General features: G+C 40.7%; 1 long non-coding RNA gene across 3 annotated transcripts in view; it reads left to right on the plus strand.

Moving 5' to 3' along the window:
- Positions 1–3,067: 3,067 nt before the first annotated feature.
- The window catches only part of LOC307182694, a 119,022-nt gene continuing 107,559 nt past the window's right edge, over positions 3,068–14,530 (plus strand). For 2 of the 3 annotated variants that reach the window (XR_013827240.1, XR_013827241.1), the window contains exons 1-2: positions 3,068–3,203; positions 9,064–9,243. This is a non-coding gene — a long non-coding RNA (uncharacterized lncRNA). The remainder of the gene's footprint in view (positions 3,204–9,063; positions 9,244–14,530) is intronic. The other variant, XR_013827242.1, reaches the window with a different exon arrangement.

The following is a 14,530-nucleotide window of genomic DNA, read 5'->3' on the forward strand; positions in this document are numbered from 1 at the left end:
TCAAGTGAAAGGAAGAGTTGCACGTGTCTCACTTTATTTATTTTTTAAATAAATAAATATTTACTTATTTATTTATTTTTGGCTGCGTTGGGTCTTTGTTGCTGCACGCGGGCTTTCTCTAGTTGCAGTGAGCGGGGGCTACTCTTCGTTGCGGTGTGCAGGCTTCTCATGCGGTGGCTTCTCTTCTTGTGGCTCGCGGGCACGTGGGCTCAGTAGTTGTGGCACGTGGGCTCAGTAGTTGTGGCTCACGGGCTCAGTTGCTCCATGGCATGAGGGATCTTCCTGGACCAGGGCTCAAGCCCGTGTCCCCTGCATTGGCAGGCAGATTCTCAACCACTGTGCTACTGGAGAAGTCCCCATGTCTCACTTTAAATAAAATCTAGACATGATTAAATTTAGTGAGGAAGGCATGTCAAAAGCTGAGACAGGCCAAAAGCTAGGCCTCTTGTGCCAAACAGTTAGCCAAGTTGTGCATGCAAAGGAAAAGTTCTTAAAGGAAATTGAAAGTGCTCCTCCAGTGAACACATGGATAATAAGAAAGGGCAACAGCATAACTGCTGATATGGAGAAAGTTTTATCAGTCTGAATAGATGATCAGACCAGCCATAACATTCCCTTAAGTCAAATCCTAATCCAGAGCAAGGCCCTGGCTCTCTTCAATTTTATGAAGGCTGAGAGAGGCGAGGAAGCTACAGAAGAAAAGTTTGAAGCTAGGAGAGGTTGGTTCACGAGGTCTAAGGAAAGAGGCCATCTCCATAACATAACAGTGCAAGGTGAAGCAGCAAGTGCTGACGTAGAAGCTGCCTCAAGTTATGCAGAAGATAATTAATGAAAGTAGCTACACTAAACAACAGATTTTTTTTTTTTTCCAGTACGCGGGCCTCTCCCTGCTGTGGCCTCTCCCGTTGCGGAGCACGGGCTCCGGACGCGCAGGCTCAGCGGCCATAGCACACGGGCCCAGCCGCTCCGCAGCACGTGGGATCTTCCCAGACCGGGGCACGAACCCGTGTCCCTTGCATTGGCAGGCGGACTGTCAACCACTGCGCCACCAGGGAAGCCCTAAACAACAGATTTTTAATGTAGATGAAACAAACTTCTGTTGGAAGAAGATGCCATTTAGGACTTTCACAGTTATCGAGGAGAGGTCGGTGCCTGATTTCAAAGCTTCAAAAGGCCGGCTAACTCTCTCAGGGGCTAATGCAGCTCGTGACTTTAAGTTGAAGCCAATGCTCACTTACCATTCTGAAGATCCTAGGGCCCTTAAGAATTATGCTAAATCTACTCTGCCTGTGCTCTATAAATAGAACAACAAAGCCTGGATGTCAGCACAGCTGTTTACAGCATGGTTTATTGAATATTTTAAGCTCACTGTTGAGACCTACTACTCAGAAAAAAAGATCCTTTCAAAATATTACTGCTCTTGGGCAATGCACCTAGTCACCCAAGAGCTCTGGTGGAGATAGATGTACAATGAGATTAATGTTGTTTTCATGCCTGCTAACACAACATCCATTCTGGAGCCCATGGATGAAGAAATAATTTTGACTTTCCAGTCTTATTATTTAAGAAATACGTTTTGTAAGGCTACAGCTGCCATCAACAGTGATTCTTCTGATGGATCTGGACAAAGTAACTGGAAAACCTTCTGGAAAGGATTCACCATTCTAGATGCTGTTAAGAACGTTTGTGATTCACAGGAAGAGGAAAAAATTTCAACGTTAACAGGAGTTTGGAAGAAGTTGATTCTAACACTCATGGAATACTTTGAGGGGCTCAAGCCTTCAGTGGAGGAAGTAACTTGCAGATGTGGTAGAAATAGCAAGAAAACTAGAATTAGAAGTGGAACCTGATGATGTGACTGAACAGCTACAATCTCTTGATAAAACTTTAACAGATGAAGAGACATAACGCTGTTGCACATTTAATAGACTACAGTGTAGTATAAACACAACTTTTTTTTTTCTTTTGCGGTACGCGGGCCTCTCACTGTTGTGGCCTCTCCCGTTGCGGGCGGAGCACAGGCTCCGGACGCGCAGGCTCAGCGGCCATGGCTCACGGGCCCAGCCGCCCCGCGGCATATGGGATCCTCCCGGACCGGGGCACGAACCCATGTCCCCTGCATCGGCAGGCGGACTCTCAACCACTGTGCCACCAGGGAAGCCCTAAATACAACTTTTATATGCACTGGGAAACTAAAAAATTTGTGTGACTTGATTTATTGCAGTGATCTGGAACTGAACTCGTAATATCTCTGAGATACGCCTGTAATATTTTCATTTGTTAAATGCAAATTTTAGCTCATATGTGAGATATTTTATTAAATTTGAATAATATCTTCAAAATTGAAATTGCTTTTTTATTTTGAGCATAAATTATTTGTTTTAAAAGTAAAGAAGAAGAAAATAATGATTACTAGTGATTATTGCACCATTATTACTTTTTGGCATATAGAAGGGGATGTTAAAAATGATCCACTGGGCTTCCCTGGTGGTGCAGTGGTTGAGTCCGCCTGCCGATGCAGGGGACGTGGGTTCGTGCCCCGGTCCGGGAAGATCCCACATGCCGCGGAGCGGCTGGGCCCGTGAGCCATGGCTGCTGAGCGTGAGTGTCTGAGCCCGTGCTCCGCAACGGGAGAGGCCACAGCAGTGAGAAGCCCGCGTACTGAAAAAAAAAAAAAAAAAAAAGATCCACTAAAAAATAAAATGATCCACTCTGATTGTTCAATATGCTAGATGTACTAGATATGTCACTGGTTCCCAATTACCACTGTTCATTTTAACTGAAATAGAACAGGTTAATCAGAGTAGAGAGAAAACAGACTTTATAATGTAAAGATTAATAAACCAAAAGCTCAGAAGAGTCGGGAGGCCAGGAGGGGGACCTCTCACGCCCTACAATAGTGGAGCCCAACAGGGAAAAAGACTTCCTTTTCTTGCCTGGCAAGAGCTCAGCCAATGAGAGACTGCCACACTCAGCCAATGAAAAGGCACTATACTTTGACCTCTCATTTCCTCCAATGGACTCTTTGTTTACTATAGCACTTCCGACTTTCTTTTCCCCTCTTTTAAAGAGTTCTCTGCTTGCACAGTGTTTCGGCGTGGTTATGGCAGTCTATTTGTTTTAGGCAATAATAACCAACTTTCTGTCTCCCTCCTCTCCCATAATAATTCAAGAAAAGCCAAGGAACCAATTAAGACCTCCAGGTATGCTTTGATTTGTGACCTACGAGTATCCTTCACAGACCAGAGGAGCTTGTTTCTTGAGTGTTTGGCATTTCAAAATTTGTATATGCTTGTAAAATGGTAATTTCAGCAGGAGTTGCATTTTATTTTATTTTATTATTATTATTATTTTTTGGCCATGCCACACGGCATGTGGGATCTTGTTCGATTTCCCGACAGGGATCGAACCCATTCCCCCTGCGTTGGAAGCGTGAAGTCTTAACCACTGGACCACCAGGGAAGTCCAGGAGCTGCATTTTAAATGTGGTAAACATGTTGAAGGGTATTTTAAATTTGTTGATTGTCTATCATCTTGTGGAAAAAAGGTTCCTAATTGTTCTTAAATAAGCATATTGTCTTGGCACTGAGTAGTACAATTTAGGAAGTAGTGTAAGATACTGTCACTAAGTTTAATTTAAATCGTAAAGTGTTTTGCATGTTCTAATGGCAGCACTTAGTGAAAGTTATGTTTGCAAACCGCCCAGCGGAGCGGCTGGGCCCGTGAGCCATGGCCGCTGAGCCTGCGCGTCCGGAGCCTGTGCTCCGCAACGGGAGAGGCCGCAGCAGTGAGAGGCTCGCGTACCGCAAAAAAAAAAAAAAAAAAAAAAGGTAATTGCTTTAGGACCTGGCCAAAATCAGGGATAAAGAACTTCTCTTAAAAAGCATATTTTTGATTCTCTAAGGTTAACAGGGAGCGGGACTTCGCGGGCACCAAAAGTTAACGATTTAGTCAAAGGGTTTTTCAACTGTCCTCTTTGTTTTCTACCCACAACTATGTTAAGCTGTACCCAGATAGTACGCTCACTGATTTTCAGGCATCTACAAATGAGATATTTCTTCATAAAATCTTTAAACAGTCTTAGACTCTTATTTACTCCGGCAAAAGTGAATACAAAGGGATTTGCCTGCAGCACACAGAGGGGCTCTGTGACCCAGCTGAGCGAGCTTCTCCTCTAAAGAGTGGCAGTGTTCTGCCCTTACCATCTCCTCTAGAATAGAAAATGTCAGTGAGAAGACAGCCAGCCACCGCTCTCCTCCCACTGGGGGCATGTTCACTGGGCAGTTTTTCCGTAATATTTACCCTAACTGGCAAGGGTACACATATTTTGAACTGAGAGAAAATTCTTACCAGCATTTTGCAAACATAACATAGTCTTCCCTTGTTGCAATATTTGTCTTCTGGGGAAGAACTTGCAGAGCCTTGTGGTAAGTTGCTTAATAGGAGTCATGGTCTGTTAATTCCATTTTTTTTTTTTCTCCCTAAGAAAGAGGGAAAAAATAACTGGTGAATATCAGGGTTCCTAGGCTCATACAGGAGCATTGGGCCAAAGGTCTCTCAGAACAGCAGTGTTTTATCCTAAAATTTAAAAATTGGCTTACCAGAGCAAGGCTGTTGACTAGAGTCCATGGACCTTAGAGGAATCTTTGGCTGGACTGCAGGGTGCTGGAGACCCCTCTAAAAAAAGGTGGCAAAATTTTTTTTGTGTGTGTGTACGTTTCACCAGTTTTTCTAAAGCTTCCCTGACCTTCTAAAATAATCTTCTTTTGCAGCATTCCAGCAGCTAAAGTTTGCTTCTCAAATTATGATTAAAATTAATTCTTAACTGGCATGTGAAACTTACATGCCATTGCCTAATTCCATTTTTTTGGAATGTTAAATAAAACAAACACCAAGGAAACAAGCGCAATACTAGAATATGACTGAGGCTTGCCCTGTTTTTTCTTGTTTTAATTTAGTGGAGCTATATTGATTTCAAGAGCTTTGCACTGAAGCGAATGGAAATGCCCCCAATTGAAAGAGAAAGATATCGAATTTGTTTCAGTAAATGTAGGTACTTTGTGGCTAAGGTTCTTGGTTTGTCAAATACAATCAAAATTACATACAATATTTGGTGATGTGGAAGAAAAGATTGAGTTTTTAAATATGAAGAGCCTTTTCTTCTGAGTAGAGAAATTGGGATCATTTTTTCCTTTCTTTGAGTTTTTCTATATTGCTTAGATAAGTTTTAAAAGATAGGGTACTTTTCTCTATTCATATAAGGGAAACCCTGTTTTAGATACTGTTAATAAATTATAACACCATTAATAGCAACAATTTGACCACAAATAGTGATGAGAAAAATTCTGAAATACTAGGTGGACCTTTAAGTAGAAATTTTATAAGATTTGGGGAAATTGGCACCTAACATGTCAGTTTAATGGAAGTTTGCTAGCTAAGTTTTTGGGTAAGTTTACATATACCTCTTGAATACTTTCAAACAGGGTTTAACTTGGTGTTACCTCATTTTAGTTAAAAGCATTTAGTCACTCCAGGAGCTAAACGGAAGGAATGCCTATACTTAAGTACGCTGGTTTGTTTTTAATGTGGTTCCATAATGTAATATATTAAGCTCTTACTAAACTTCTGGCCCTGTGTATGCCACATGAGGCTTTATGAGGCTTTTCTCATCCAAGTTTGACAACAGCTTTTATGTGATAGGAATTAAAACTATCATCTCTGCTTTGCAGATGGAAAAACAGGACTGGAACCCAAATTCTGGGATTCAAGAGCCTGCACTCTCCACTACACAAAACTTATTTTAAGTAAAATTAAATAGTAAATAACCAAAGTAAGGAATTACTTTTTTTTTTAATTATGGAAAACTTCATGAGTTAAAGAATTGTATAGTGAACCCTCACGTACCCATCCCTCAGCTTCAAGGATCATCAACACACGGCTGATCTTAGTTTCTCTATAGCCTCTATCTTCTGCCCCATCTCTATTATAAAGCAAGTCTCAGACATCATATTACTTCATTTAAGAGAATATTTAAATTAAATAAAGATACACTTATCCAGGTGAGAATTATGATCCCATGTTACATAAATATTAACGATATCTGGGAATTTTTAAAAAGTACATTCTCTTGTATCATCTCATTTAATTCTCATCATAATCTTTGAATTGCTGATGTTTACTCCCGTATTGGAAATGAGAAAACTGTGGCTTTGAGAGAGATTGTCATCTGTACCAAGTTATAAAACAGATAATGACAGAGTTTGTACTGAAATTTAAGCTGTCAGATTCTAAGTCTCAGCCTCTTTCCTCCACACAATTGCAGCTTTACAGACTGTTATGAATGAACTTCAGCCACATCACTATGTGAGCGAGAAAGGGTTCATGCATTTTAAAACCTGATCTTCTATTCTCTGGGGGATTTCTGGAGTTCATTCTCCTTAGACCAGTAACTGTGTTTAGTCCCGTGTTGTAAAATTGAGACTATCGGAACCTTGCAGGAAATTACTCTTAGTACGAACAAGGCACTGGGTTTGGACTGGATTTATACGTAATTGGCACATTCTCTGTCCCGGTTAAGTCAGTTCACTTCTCTTTGCTACAGTTAGAATTGATACTCTGACTTAGTTCCTGAAAGCTGTGTTTTGTTTTTTTTAATCTTTTTTTATATTTTTTATTTATGAAAGCTGTGTTTATACATTTACTTTTGTGCTTAAACTTGTTGTGTTTTCATGGGATACCAAGATGAATAAAGCAAATTCTGGCCTCAAGAAACTTACAATCTAATGGTAGGGAAAAATATCTATTTACATAAATAAATATAATACAAGCAAATAAAAACATGTCACAGTCATGTACAGATAAGTTAGCAAGTTCAGAAGATAATACAAATATCCACCGTTCATGAAAGATGCCCTGTTAGGCAACAGGGATGTGGGTTATTTATTTTAATGCTTCAACACACACCTTAAAAGGGAAATACTATTAACCCAGCTATAGATGATGAAGTTGAGGCTCAGGTGGGAGGTGACAATGGAAATTGGCCTTCAGGTGTGGGGAGGGTTTGCATAGCTGGTGAGCTGGTCATCCCAGGTGAGGGAATGACCACATAGAAGCATAGAAAGAGCCAGGGATCTGGGAAGCGGAGAAACATCCCAGGTTCAAGAATCAGGGAACAGTGACTAGAATGGTCAAAAGCATATTCGATGCCTCTATTTGTAATGATAAGGAAAGACACTGAGTGGGTATGTATTGTTAAGTGTGGGCTGAACAAGGAAAGTGTTATTTCAAAGAAATTTCTGTTGATCCGTGAAATCCCCATAGACTGGAGGCATTATGTGAATGTTTTGGGGAGGCCATGCCCTTAAAATGCATGAAACTCTCTGATTTGTGCTCTTAATTTTCACCTGTGGTACTTCCTTTTTTTTTTCATTCTAAACAGTCTGAGGTCATTGCTCTGCTATAAGCAACTTGCTAGCAGCTGAACTTTAGATAAGGCCTTGTAAACCACCTACATAACTATATATTACCTACAAAGAATAATTTGATATTAGTTAAGCCAACGAAGACATTTTGATTTTATATTGTTTAACCACCTCTGTTTCATTTGGTAGTGGCCTAAGCATTTATTTTTATTATTATCCAGGTGTCTCTTCTTTTTTTTTTTTTTGCGGTACGCGGGCCTCTCACTGTTGTGGCCTCTCCCGTTGCGGAGCACAGGCTCCGGACGTGCAGGCTCAGCGGCCATGGCTCACAGGCCCAGCCGCTCTGCGGCATGTGGGATCTTCCCGGACCGGGGCACGAACCCGTGTCCCCTGCATCGGCAGGCGGACTCTCAGCCACTGCGCCACCAGGGAAGCCCTAGGTGTCTCTTCTTTTAATTAAATTTGATTGGTAAAGTTTTCTAACTTAAGAATTAATAAAGGGACTTCCCTGGTGGTACAGTGGTTAAGAATCTGCCTGCCAATGCAAGGGACACGGGTTTGATCCCTGGTCCAGGAAGATCCCACATGCTGTGGAGCACCTAAGCCCATGTGCCACAACTACTGAAGCCAATGCACCTAGAGCCCATGCTCCGTAACAAGAGAAGCCACTGCAATAAGAAACCCACACACTGCAACAAAGAGTAGCCCCTGCTTGCCACAACTAGAGAAAGCCCACATGTAGCAAAGAAGATGCAACACAGCCACACACACAAAAAAAAAATTAAAAAAAAAGAATTAATAGAAGTTAAGGCAGTGAGACTATTCTGGATGATACTATAATATAGGTGGATACATGTCATAATACATTTGTTGAAACCCATAAAATGCACAACACCAAGAGTGAACTGTCACGTAAACTATGGACTTTGGGTGATGATGATGTGTCAACGTATATTCATTGACTGTAATGCAGGGACCATGTGGGTATAGAATTTGATAGTCGGGGAGGGTAGGCACACATGGGGGCAGCAGATATTTGGAAAATCTCTGTAGTTGCTGCTCCTCAGCATGAAACAGAAATTGTTTCACTGTTTCATCTCAGAGTGCGGGAGTTTGCATCTCTTTTTCGTTATTTCTTAAAATTACGAGATGCTGTAGACCTATAAGAAGAACAGATGATAGTATAATGCACACTCAACATACTGATCACCTAGTTTAAGATCACAAACACAACTGAAGCCCCACAAAACCCTATCGTTCTTCCCCACCCTCCCCAGTTTTTCTACTTTTACTATACATATGTAGCCTTAAATATTATGGTATTTTGGGCATGTCTTTAATTTTTAAATAGATTGTATTGTACTGTGTGTATCCTTCATAAAACCCTTTTATTCAGTTTGTTTAACTATATATATATCTTTTTTTATACATGATCTTTTATTTTTTATTTATTAATTTTTAAAATTGAAGTATTGTTGATTTACAATATTGTTAGTTTCAGGTGTACAGTGTTTAACACTATATTTTTGAGATTTAACCATGTTGATGGATGTAGCTCTATTTTGTTCACTTTTACTCATATATGGCATTTTATTAGGTGAATAGACAAAAAAATTTTTTTAACTGTTCTCCCATTGATCAGCTGTTTCAGACTTTTCTCAGTGTCAATAAAGAGTGTATTGGAACGAGGGGAAGATGGCGGAAGAGTGAGACGCGGACATCACCTTCCTCCCCACAGATACACCAGAAATACATCTACACGTGGAAGAACTCCTACGGAACACCACTGAACGCTGGCAGAAGACCTCAGACTTCCCAAAAGGCAAGAAACCCCCCACGTACTTGGGTAGGGCAAAAGAAAAAACAGAGACAAAAGGATAGGGACGGGACCTGCACCAGTGGGAGGGAGCTGTGAAGGAGGAAAGGTTTCCACACACTAGGAAGCCCCTTCACGGGCGGAGACTGCGGGTGGCGGAGGGGGGGAGCTACGGCGCCGCGGAGGAGAGCGCAGCAACAGGGGTGCGGAGGGCAAAGCGGGGAGATTCCCGCACAGAGGATCGGTGCCGACCGGCAGCCCGAGAGGCTTGTCTGCTCACCCGCTGGGGCGGGCGGGGCTGGGAGCTGAGGCTTGGGCTTCGGTCGGAGCGCAGGGAGAGGGCTGGCGTTGGCGGCGTGAACACAGCCTGCAGGGGGTTAGTGCGCCACGGCTGGCCGGGAGGGAGTCCGGGAAAAGGTATGGAGCTGCCGAAGAAGCAAGAGAATTTTTCTTCCCTCTTTGTTTCCTGGTGCGCGAGAAGAGGGGATTAAGAGCGCTGCTTAAAGGAGCTTCAGAGACGGGCGTGAGCCACGGCTAAAAGCGCGGACCCCAGAGATGGGGCATGAGACACTAAGGCTGCTGCTGCCGCCACCAAGAAGCCTGTGTGCGAGCACAGGTCACTCTCCACACCCCTCTTCCGGGGAGCCTGTGCAGCCCGCCACTGCCAGGGTCCCGGGATCCAGGGACAACTTCGCCGGGAGAACGCACGGCGTGCCTCAGGCTGGTGCAACGTCATGGTGGCCTCTGCCGCCGCAGGCTCGCCCGGCACTCCGTACCCCTCCCTCCCCCCGGCCTGAGTGAGCCAGAGCCCCCGAATCAGCAGCTCCTTTAGCCCCGTCCTGTCTGAGCGAAAAACAGACGCCCTCCAGCGACCTACACGCAGAGGCGGGGCCAAATCCAAAGCTGAGCTCATATGAAAAAACCATATGATCATCTCATTAGATGCAGAGAAAGCTTTTGACAAAATTCGACACCGATTTATGATAAAAACCCTGCAGAAAGTAGGCATAGAGGGGACTTTCCTCAACATAATAAAGGCCAGATATGACAAAGCCACAGCCAACATTGTCCTCAATGGTGAAAAACTGAAAGCGCTTCCACTAAGATCAGGAACAAGACAAGGTTGCCCACTCTCACCACTCTTATTCAACATAGTTTTGGAAGTTTTAGCCACAGCAATCAGAGAAGAGAAGGAAATAAAAGGAATCCAAATCGGAAAAGAAGAAGTAAAGCTGTCACTGTTTGCAGATGACATAATACTATACATAGAGAATCCTCAAGATGCTACCAGAAAACTACTAGAGCTAATCAATGAATTTGGTAAAGTTGTAGGATACAAAATTAATGCACAGAAATTTGTGGCATTCCTGTACACTAATGATGAAAAATCTGAAAGTGAAATCAAGAAAACACTCCCATTTACCATTGCAACAAAAAGAATAAAATATCTAGGAATAAACCTACCTAAGGAGACAAAAAACCTGTATGCAGAAAATTATAAGACACTGATGAAAGAAATTAAAGATGATACAAACAGATGGAGAGATATACCATGTTGTTGGATTGGAAGAATCAACATTGTGAAAATGACTCTACTACCCAAAGCAGTCTACAGATTCAATGCAATTCCTATCAAGCTACCACTGGCATTTTCCACAGAACTAGAACAAAAAATTTCACAATTTGTATGGAAACACAAAATACCCCGAATAGCCAAAGCAATCTTGAGAACGAAAAACGGGGCTGGAGGAACCAGGCTTCCTGATTTCAGACTATACTACAAAGCTACAGTAATCAAGACAGTATGGTACTGGCACAAAAACAGAAATATAGATCAATGGAACAGGATAGAAAGCCCAGAGATATACCCACGCACATATGGTCACCTTATCTTTGATAAAGGAGGCAAGAATGTACAGTGGAGAAAGGACAGCCTCTTCAATAAGTCGTGCTGGGAAAACTGGACAGCTACATATAAAAGTATGAGATTAGATCACTCCCTAACACCATACACAAAAATAAGCTCAAAATGGATTAAAGACCTAAATGTAAGACCAGATACTATCAAACTCTTAGAGGAAAACATAGGCAGAACACTCTATGACATAAATCACAGCAAGATCCTTTTTGACCCACCTCCTAGAGAAATGGAAATAAAAACAAAAATAAACAAATGGGATCTAATGAAACTTCAAAGCTTTTGCACAGCAAAGGAAACCATAAACAAGACCAAAAGACAACCCTCAGAATGGGAGAAAATATTTGCAAATGATGCAACTGACAAAGGATTAATTTCCAAAATTTACAAGCAGCTCATACAGCTCAATAACAAAAAAACAAAGAACCCAATCCAAAAATGGGCAGAAGACCTAAATAGACAGTTCTCCAAAGAAGATATACAGACTGCCAACAAACACATGAAAGAATGCTCACCATTATTAATCATTAGAGAAATTCAAATCAAAACTACAATGAGATATCATCTCACACCAGTCAGAATGGCCATCATCAAAAAATCTCGAAACAATAAATGCTGGAGAGGGTGTGGAGAAAAGGGAACGCTCTTGCAGTGCTGGTGGGAATGTGAATTGGTACAGCCACTATGGAGAACAGTATGGAGGTTCCTTAAAAAACTACACATAGAACTACCATATGACCCAGCAATCCCACTACTGGGCATATACCCTGAGAAAACCATAATTCAAAAAGAGTTATGTACCAAAATGTTCATTGCAGCTCTATTTACAATAGCCCAGAGATGGAAACAACCTAAGTGTCCATCATCGGATGAATGGATAAAGAAGATGTGGCCCATATATACAATGGAATATTACTCAGCCATAAAAGAAAGGAAATTGAGCTATTTGTAATGAGGTGGATAGACCTAGAGTCTGTCATACAGAGTGAAGTAAGTCAGAAAGAGAAAGACAAATACCGTATGCTAACACATATATATGGAATTTAAGGAAAAAAAAATGTCATGAAGAACCTAGGGGTAAGACAGGAATAAAGACACAGACCTACTAGAGAACAGACTTGAGGATATGGAGAGGGGGAAGGGTAGCTGTGACAAAGCGAGAGAGAGGCATGGACATATATACACTACCAAACGTAAGGTAGATAGCTAGTGGGAAGCAGCCGCATAGCACAGGGAGATCAGCTTGGTGCTTTGTGACCGCCTGGAGGGGTGGGATAGGGAGGGTGGGAGGGAGGGAGACGCAAGAGGGAAGAGATATGGGAACATTTGTATATGTATAACTGATTCACTTTGTTATAAAGCAGAAACTAACACACCATTGTAAAGCAATTATACCCCAATAAAGATGTTTAAAAAATAGTGTATTAAACATTCTTTAACTTTTCTCCATCTCTTATGCAAGAATCTGTTTAGGGATACACACGTGGGAGTGGAATTGCTGGGTCCTAGGGTACACACATCTTTACCAAGACCAGCTCTGGCCAAATCGTTCTCTAAAGTCTGTGCCAAATGACAGTTTCCCTGAACAGTGTTCCTGTTGTTTCACATTCTTACTAACTCTTACGGTCAGAGATTTTCATTTTTACCAATCTGATGAGTGTAAATAATATACTTTATTGTTTTAATAGTAATTTCCCTGACTGCTACTAAAGTCAAGCATCTTTTTATATGCTTATTTGCCATTCTGGTTTCCTGTTCTGAGGATTATATTATTGTATATTTTTTCTCATTTTTGAGGTTGTTTATCTTCTAGTGATCTATAGGAGTTCTTTATAATATTTGGTCACTAATATTTTTTCTCTCAGTCTGTGGCTTCTGATTTTTAAATATCTTTTAATTAACAAATCATTTGTTAATTATTTTAAAAAAAATTCTGTTTAATAATGTTTTACATGCCCTTGGATCATAGTTAGTTTCCAGATTTTTTCCCTAAGTGTTTTAAAGTGTTTTCCCCTCCTATTTAACTTCTAATTTATCTGCAATTGAATTTTGTAAATCGTGTGGGATAGGGATCTAATTTTATTTGATTTTTTCATATAAATAACCAGTTAGTCTAGCATAAGTTATTGAATGGAATTTTCTATGCTGGGAATTTTTATTAATCCCATATGGGTTTGTTTAGCTTCGTGAAATTAAGGGATCAGGTTATTATCAGTATCTGGGAAAACTTAAGACATTATCTCTTTGAATATTGTCTTTGCTGCATTCTTTTTATTTTCTTTTTCTGGAATTCATAACTATGTTGGACCTTCTAATTCTATCTACCATGTTTTTTAACTTCTATTTCATATTTTTCACATCCTTCATTCTCTGTCTTGTCTTCTGGTAATTTCCTCAGGTTTAAGTTCCATCTTATTAATTTTTTTCTGCAGCTGTGTCTAATATGGTGTTTAACATTTCCATTAAGTTTTAATTTCAGAGACTCTTTCATTTATATAACTTTTACTTTATTCTTTTTCAAATCTACCTTATATTTTTTGCAGTGTCTTATTCTTTCATGTGTTCAATTTTTTGTCTTTATTATACTTATTAATACATATATGTCTATTATATGTATACTTGCTTCTTGTCTCTGAAAATTTCGTTATTTGAAGTTCTTCCACCATGTGTTGAGTAGTTTGATTTTCAGTACGGTTGACTTGTTTATTTGTAAATTTTGGATTGTGAGCTCATCTTAAGTGGTGGGAATCTTGTACAATCTCCAGAGCAGTTTTTAACTTCCTCTGCTAAGGAGGTTTCCAGGTTGGCAGGACTTTTTGTTGCTGTGGTGGTTAGCTTTGGGGCTCAGACATCTCCAGACAATGGAACAGGCTCATGATTATACATTTTAGAGAGAGAATTGTTTTTTCCATCCGAAGTCTAGGCCAAGACAAATAGTCTTCCTTTTTTGGATGGCATTTTGTTGTTGTTACCGTTTACTTTTTGCAGGGGGGTAAAACCTTCTGGAATCTCTCTTGACTCAGAAGCCTCAGTTCAATCTCCCTTTCCTCAAAAAGGCTCAAGGTCTTATCATTACTTAGGATTGAGAACCTAACCATTTGGCTGCAAAAACATGTAAAACCCTGTAGAGCTGTCTAATATTACCAGCTTATTCTTATCTTTCTAGTTGAAGTTTCTCAGTCATTTTTGGCCACTGTGTATTTCTCTTGCCTTATTATCTTTAGTTTTATAGAAGTAGCATTTTTAGTTTTTCCCAACTCCAAAACTGCCAGAAAGGGAAGTCTTTCTGCTTAACTCTCAAAGCTTAGGCTATTTAGCTATGAGTCTTGGGTTAGAAAGGAAACGATTTTTTTAAAATTAATTAATTTATTTGTT

The sequence above is a fragment of the Stenella coeruleoalba genome, assembly GCF_951394435.1.
Source record: "Stenella coeruleoalba genome assembly, chromosome: 2".
Taxonomy (NCBI): domain Eukaryota; kingdom Metazoa; phylum Chordata; class Mammalia; order Artiodactyla; family Delphinidae; genus Stenella; species Stenella coeruleoalba.